Source organism: Cryptomeria japonica, unplaced genomic scaffold, assembly GCF_030272615.1.
Source record: "Cryptomeria japonica unplaced genomic scaffold, Sugi_1.0 HiC_scaffold_423, whole genome shotgun sequence".
NCBI lineage: Eukaryota > Viridiplantae > Streptophyta > Pinopsida > Cupressales > Cupressaceae > Cryptomeria > Cryptomeria japonica.
The window spans coordinates 20,953-27,727 of NW_026729243.1; the positions used below are offsets into that span (position 1 = coordinate 20,953).

General features: G+C 63.2%; 1 non-coding gene across 1 annotated transcript; it reads left to right on the forward strand.

The window, feature by feature from the left end:
• Positions 1-224: 224 nt before the first annotated feature.
• LOC131871563 (5S ribosomal RNA) lies at positions 225-343 on the forward strand. Its single transcript, XR_009369777.1, has one exon. It is a non-coding gene; the product is annotated as a 5S ribosomal RNA (ribosomal RNA).
• The last annotated feature ends 6,432 nt before the right edge of the window (positions 344-6,775 follow it).

Sequence of the window (6,775 nt, forward strand, 5' to 3'; positions counted from 1 at the left end):
GGACACTGCACGCACACGACGCCCCCTCCAGGTGCACGCACGTAGGCCGGGCCGGGTGCACACCCGACGCCCTAGCAAGGTGCGCGCACCCGGGCAGGGCTCACACTTGGCGAACGGGGCGCACTTCGCGAGGGAGGGTGTGCACCTCGACGGGGGTGGGTGGCCGGGGTGGATTCGCACGTGGGTCGCGGTTTGCTAAGTACACACTGCGACAAGCTCATAACGGGTGCGATCATACCAGCGTTAGTGCACCGGATCCCATCAGAACTCCGCAGTTAAGCGCGCTTGGGCCGGAGTAGTACTGGGATGGGTGACCTCCCGGGAAGTCCCGGTGTTGCACCCTTTTTTAGTTTTTCGCCGGGCGTCGCAATGCTATTTGAATAAACCTTTTGCCCGTTTGCGTTCTCGTCGGGGCCGGGCCGGGCCGGGGTGCGCTGCCCGCACTACCGCGCGCGCGGGGGCGACACCGAGCGCGCACCCGAGGCGCCCCGAGCACACAGGCCACGGTGCAACCCGGGCGTTGTGCGCGCACCCCGGTGCGCCCGAGGTGCTGCGCGCGCACCCAGGTGAAATCGGTGTGCACCTCGGCCAGTGCGCGCTCGGTCGAGTCGCGCACGTTGGCCAAGGTGCACGGTGATGTTTCTTACTCTAAGGTTCCGCACCAGACGCCCGGGACAGGTGAGCGAAGCTGGGCGGGGCCGGGTGCGCGGCCGGGGCAGGTGCACGCAGCTGGAGAGAGCTTTGGAGCACACTTCGGAGCGCACCAATGATGCGCTCCATTCAAAAGTTTCCTGAAAAGGCAAAAAAAGTTGAGATTATAGAATTTCCCACTTGAGAGATTGTAAAAAAAAAAAATTTAAAATGAAGGAAACGCGGGTGCCAAGGTGTGCGCAGCCCAGCCAAGGTGTGCGCACCAAGGCGCCCACCCTGGCGAAGGTGCACGCAAGGTGCGCACCCGAGGCAAACCGGACAATTAACCCAACTTTCGACTTCGCGCGCACCTTGGAGCGCACTTCGGAGCGCTCCTTGGTGCGCACCAATCTTGGGCACCTCGGAGTGCACCATGGCGCCCACCAAGGTGCGCACCCGGGGCAAACCGAGCTCCGACTTCGTGCGCACCTTGGAGCGCACGAAAGGTGCGCACCATGGCGCCCACCAAGGTGCGCAGCCCAGCCAAGGCGTGCGCATCAAGGTGCGCACCCTGGCGAAGGTGCGCACCCGGGGCAAACCGAGCTCCGACTTCGTGCGCACCTTGGAGCGCACAAAAGGTGCGCAACCCAGCCAAGGTGTGCGCACCCCGGTCAAACCGAGCTCCGAATCGTGCGCACCAGAGGTGCACGCCATCGTGCGCACCTTGGAGCACACTTCGGAGCCCTCCTTGGTGCGCGCCGATGTTGCGCACCTCGGAGCGCACCCGGGGAAAACAATGCAATTAACCCGACTTTCGACTTCGTGGGCACCTCGGAGCGCTCTCGGGTTCGCACCTCGGAGCACACCGAGGTGCGCACCTTTGATGCGCTGCCTTCACCAATTTCCAGAAAAGGCAAGAAAACATTGAGAAGGTGTGCGCACCGAGGTGCCCACCCTGGCGAAGGTGCACGCGAGGTGCGCACCCGGGGCAAACCGGGCTCCGACTTCGTGCACGCCGCACCTTGGAGCACACTTCGGAGCGCTCCTTGGTGCGCACCAGGGCGCGCAACCCAGCCGAGGTGCCCACCCCGGCGAAGGTGCACGCGAGGTGCGCACCCGGGGCAAACCGGGCTCCGACTTCGTGCACGCCATGGTGCCCACCGCGGCGAAGGTGCACGCGAGGTGCGCACCCGGGGCAAACCGGGCTCCGACTTCGTGCACGCCGCACCTTGGAGCACACTTCGGAGCGCTCCTTGGTGCGCACCATGGTGCCCACCAGGGCGCGCAACCCCGCCGAAGGTGCACGCGAGGTGCGCACCCGGGGCAAACCGGGCTCCGACTTCGTGCACGCCGCACCTTGGAGCACACTTCGGAGCGCTCCTTGGTGCGCACCATGGTGCCCACCAGGGCGCGCAACCCCGCCGAAGGTGCACGCGAGGTGCGCACCCGGGGCAAACCGGGCTCCGACTTCGTGCACGCCATGGTGCGCACCGCGGCGAAGGTGCGCACCCGGGGCAAACCGGGCTCCGACTTCGTGCACGCCGCACCTTGGAGCACACTTCGGAGCGCTCCTTGGTGCGCACCAGGGCGCGCAACCCAGCCGAGGTGCCCACCCCGGCGAAGGTGCACGCGAGGTGCGTACCCGGGGCAAACCGGGCTCCGACTTCGTGCACGCCGCACCTTGGAGCACACTTCGGAGCGCTCCTTGGTGCGCACCATGGTGCCCACCAGGCCGCGCAACCCAGCCAAGGTGTGCGCACCAAGGTGCACGCGAGGTGCGCACCCGGGGCAAACCGGGGTCCGACTTCGTGCACGCCGCACCTTGGAGCACACATCGGGGCGCTCCCGGGTTCGCACCGGCGTTGCGCACCGTGGTGGGCACCTCGGAGCACACCAAGGTGGGCAGCGAGGTGCGCACCTTTGATGCGATGCCTTCACTAATTTCCATAAAAGGCAAAAAAAAAACGAGATTTTAAAATTTCCGTTTTGAAAGATAGTGAGAAAAAGGGAATGCTGGTGCCATCTTGAGCCCGCCCTGGTGCGCAGCCCAGCCAAGGTGTGCGCACCAAGGTGCCCACCCTGGCGAAGGTGCGCGCCCGGGCAATTAACCCAACTTCCAACTTCGCGCGCGCCAGGGTGGGAGCGCACCCAACAACCGGGCCTGGGAAGAGCCAATGCGAGAAACCCCACCAAACGCTCTGACAAAAAAAGAGGGGGCGCTCCAGTAACCCCGCTTCGGAGCGCACCCTGGGCAAACCCAGCCAAGGTGCCCACCCCGGCCAAGGTGCAGGCGAGGTGCGCACCCGGGGCAAACCGGGCTCCGACAACGTGCACGCCGCACCTTGGAGCACACTTCGTAGCGCTCCCGGGTGCGCACCTCAGAGCACACCAAGGTGGGCAGCGAGGTGCGCACCTTTGATGCGCTGCCTTCACTAATTTCCAGAAAAGGCAAAAAAAAAAGGAGATTTTAAAATTTCCGTTTTGAAAGATAGTGAAAAAAACGGAACGCGCGTGCCATCTTGAGCCCGCCCTGGTGCGCAGCCCAGGTAAGGTGCCCACCCTGGCAAAGGTGCGCACCCGGGCAATTAACCCTACTTCCGACTTCGTGCGCGCCAGGGTGGCAACCGGGCCTCGGAAGAGCCAATGCGAGAAACCCCACCAAACGCTCCGACAAAAAAAGAGGCGGCGCTCCAATAACCCCGCTTCGGAGCGCAGCCGGGGCAAACCCAGCCAAGGTGCCCACCCCGACGAAGGTGCACGCGAGGTGCGCACCCGGGGCAAACCGGGCTCCGACAACGTGCACGCAGCACCTTGGAGCACACTTCGAAGCACTCCCGGGTGCCCACCGGCGTTGCGCACCGTGGTGGGCAGCGAGGTGCGCACCTTTGATGCGCTGCCTTCACTAATTTCCAGAAAAAGGCAAAAAAAAATGAGATTTTAAAATTTCCGTTTTGAAAGATAGTGAAAAAAAAGGAACGCGGGTGCCATCTTGAGCCCGCCCTGGTGCGCAGCCCAGGCAAGGCATGCGCACCAAGGTGCCCACCCGAGGTGCACACCCGGGGCAAACCGGGCTCCGACTTCGTGCAGGCCGCACCTTGGAGCACACTTCGGAGCGCTCCTTGGTGCGCACCATGGTGCCCACCAGGGCGCGCAACCCAGCCAAGGTCTGCACACTAAGGTGCCCACCGCGGCGAAGGTGCACGCGAGGTGCGCACCCGGGGCAAACCGGGCTCCGACTTCGTGCACGCCGCACCTTGGAGCACACTTCGGAGCGCTCCTTGGTGCGCACCATGGTGCCCACCAGGGCGCGCAACCCAGCCAAGGTGTGCGCACCAAGGTGCACGCGAGGTGCGCACCCGGGGCAAACCGGGGTCCGACTTCGTGCACGCCGCACCTTGGAGCACACATCGGAGCGCTCCCAGGTTCGCACCAGCGTTGCGCACCTTTGATGCGCTGCCTTCACTAATTTCCAGAAAAGGCAAAAAAAAACGATATTTTAAAATTTCCGTTCTGAAAGATAGTGAAAAAAACGGAACGCGGGTGCCATCTTGAGCCCTTCCTGGTGCGCAGCCCAGGCAAGTTGTGCGCACCAAGGTGCCCACCCTGGCGGAGGTGCGCGCCCGGGGCAAACCGGGCTCCGACTTCGTGCACTGCATGGTGCCCACCAAGGCGCGCAACCCAGCCAAGGTGCCCACCGCAGCGAAGGTGCACGCGAGGTGCACACCCGGGGCAAACCGGGCTCCGACTTCGTGCACGCCGCACCTTGGAGCACACTTCAGAGCGCTCCTTGGTGCGCACCAGGGCGCGCAACCCAGCCGAGGTGCCCACCCCGGCGAAGGTGCACGCGAGGTGCGCACCCGGGGCAAACCGGGCTCCGACTTCGTGCACGCCATGGTGCCCACCGCGGCGAAGGTGCGCACCCGGGGCAAACCGGGCTCCGACTTCGTGCACGCCGCACCTTGGAGCACACTTCGGAGCGCTCCTTGGTGCGCACCATGGTGCCCACCAGGCCGCGCAACCCAGCCAAGGTGTGCGCACCAAGGTGCACGCGAGGTGCGCACCCGGGGCAAACCGGGGTCCGACTTCGTGCACGCCGCACCTTGGAGCACACATCGGGGCGCTCCCGGGTTCGCACCGGCGTTGCGCACCGTGGTGGGCACCTCGGAGCACACCAAGGTGGGCAGCGAGGTGCGCACCTTTGATGCGATGCCTTCACTAATTTCCATAAAAGGCAAAAAAAAAACGAGATTTTAAAATTTCCGTTTTGAAAGATAGTGAGAAAAAGGGAATGCTGGTGCCATCTTGAGCCCGCCCTGGTGCGCAGCCCAGCCAAGGTTTGCGCACCAAGGTGCCCACCCTGGCGAAGGTGCGCGCCCGGGCAATTAACCCAACTTCCAACTTCGCGCGCGCCAGGGTGGGAGCGCACCCAACAACCGGGCCTGGGAAGAGCCAATGCGAGAAACCCCACCAAACTCTCTGACAAAAAAAGAGGGGGCGCTCCAGTAACCCCGCTTCGGAGCGCACCCTGGGCAAACCCAGCCAAGGTGCCCACCCCGGCCAAGGTGCAGGCGAGGTGCGCACCCGGGGCAAACCGGGCTCCGACAACGTGCACGCCGCACCTTGGAGCACACTTCGTAGCGCTCCCGGGTGCGCACCTCAGAGCACACCAAGGTGGGCAGCGAGGTGCGCACCTTTGATGCGCTGCCTTCACTAATTTCCAGAAAAGGCAAAAAAAAAAGGAGATTTTAAAATTTCCGTTTTGAAAGATAGTGAAAAAAACGGAACGCGCGTGCCATCTTGAGCCCGCCCTGGTGCGCAGCCCAGGTAAGGTGCCACCCTGGCAAAGGTGCGCACCCGGGCAATTAACCCTACTTCCGACTTCGTGCGCGCCAGGGTGGCAACCGGGCCTCGGAAGAGCCAATGCGAGAAACCCCACCAAACGCTCCGACAAAAAAAGAGGCGGCGCTCCAATAACCCCGCTTCGGAGCGCAGCCGGGGCAAACCAAGCCAAGGTGCCCACCCCGACGAAGGTGCACGCGAGGTGCGCACCCGGGGCAAACCGGGCTCCGACAACGTGCACGCAGCACCTTGGAGCACACTTCGAAGCACTCCCGGGTGCCCACCGGCGTTGCGCACCGTGGTGGGCAGCGAGGTGCGCACCTTTGATGCGCTGCCTTCACTAATTTCCAGAAAAAGGCAAAAAAAAATGAGATTTTAAAATTTCCGTTTTGAAAGATAGTGAAAAAAAAGGAACGCGGGTGCCATCTTGAGCCCGCCCTGGTGCGCAGCCCAGGCAAGGCATGCGCACCAAGGTGCCCACCCGAGGTGCACACCCGGGGCAAACCGGGCTCCGACTTCGTGCAGGCCGCACCTTGGAGCACACTTCGGAGCGCTCCTTGGTGCGCACCATGGTGCCCACCAGGGCGCACCCGAGGCAAACCGGGCTCCGACTTCGTGCACGCCGCACCTTGGAGCACACATCGGAGCGCTCCCAGGTTCGCACCAGCGTTGCGCACCTTTGATGCGCTGCCTTCACTAATTTCCAGAAAAGGCAAAAAAAAACGATATTTTAAAATTTCCGTTCTGAAAGATAGTGAAAAAAACGGAACGCGGGTGCCATCTTGAGCCCTTCCTGATGCGCAGCCCAGGCAAGTTGTGCGCACCAAGGTGCCCACCCTGGCGGAGGTGCGCGCCCGGGGCAAACCGGGCTCCGACTTCGTGCACTGCATGGTGCCCACCAAGGCGCGCAACCCAGCCAAGGTGCCCACCGCAGCGAAGGTGCACGCGAGGTGCGCACCCGAGGTGCACACCCGGGGCAAACCGGGCTCCGACTTCGTGCACGCCGCACCTTGGAGCACACTTCAGAGCGCTCCTTGGTACGCACCAGGGCGCGCAACCCAGCCAAGGTGCTCACCCCGGCGAAGGTGCACGCGAGGTGCGCACCCGGGGCAAACCGGGCTCGGACTTCGTGCACGCCGCACCTTGGAGCACACATCGGAGCGCTCCCGGGTTCGCACCAGCATTGCGCACCTTTGATGCGCTGCCTTCACTAATTTCCAGAAAAGGCAAAAAAAAGAAAAAAATGAGATTTTAAAATTTCCGTTTTGAAAGATAGTGAAAAAAACGGAACGCGGGTGCCATCTTG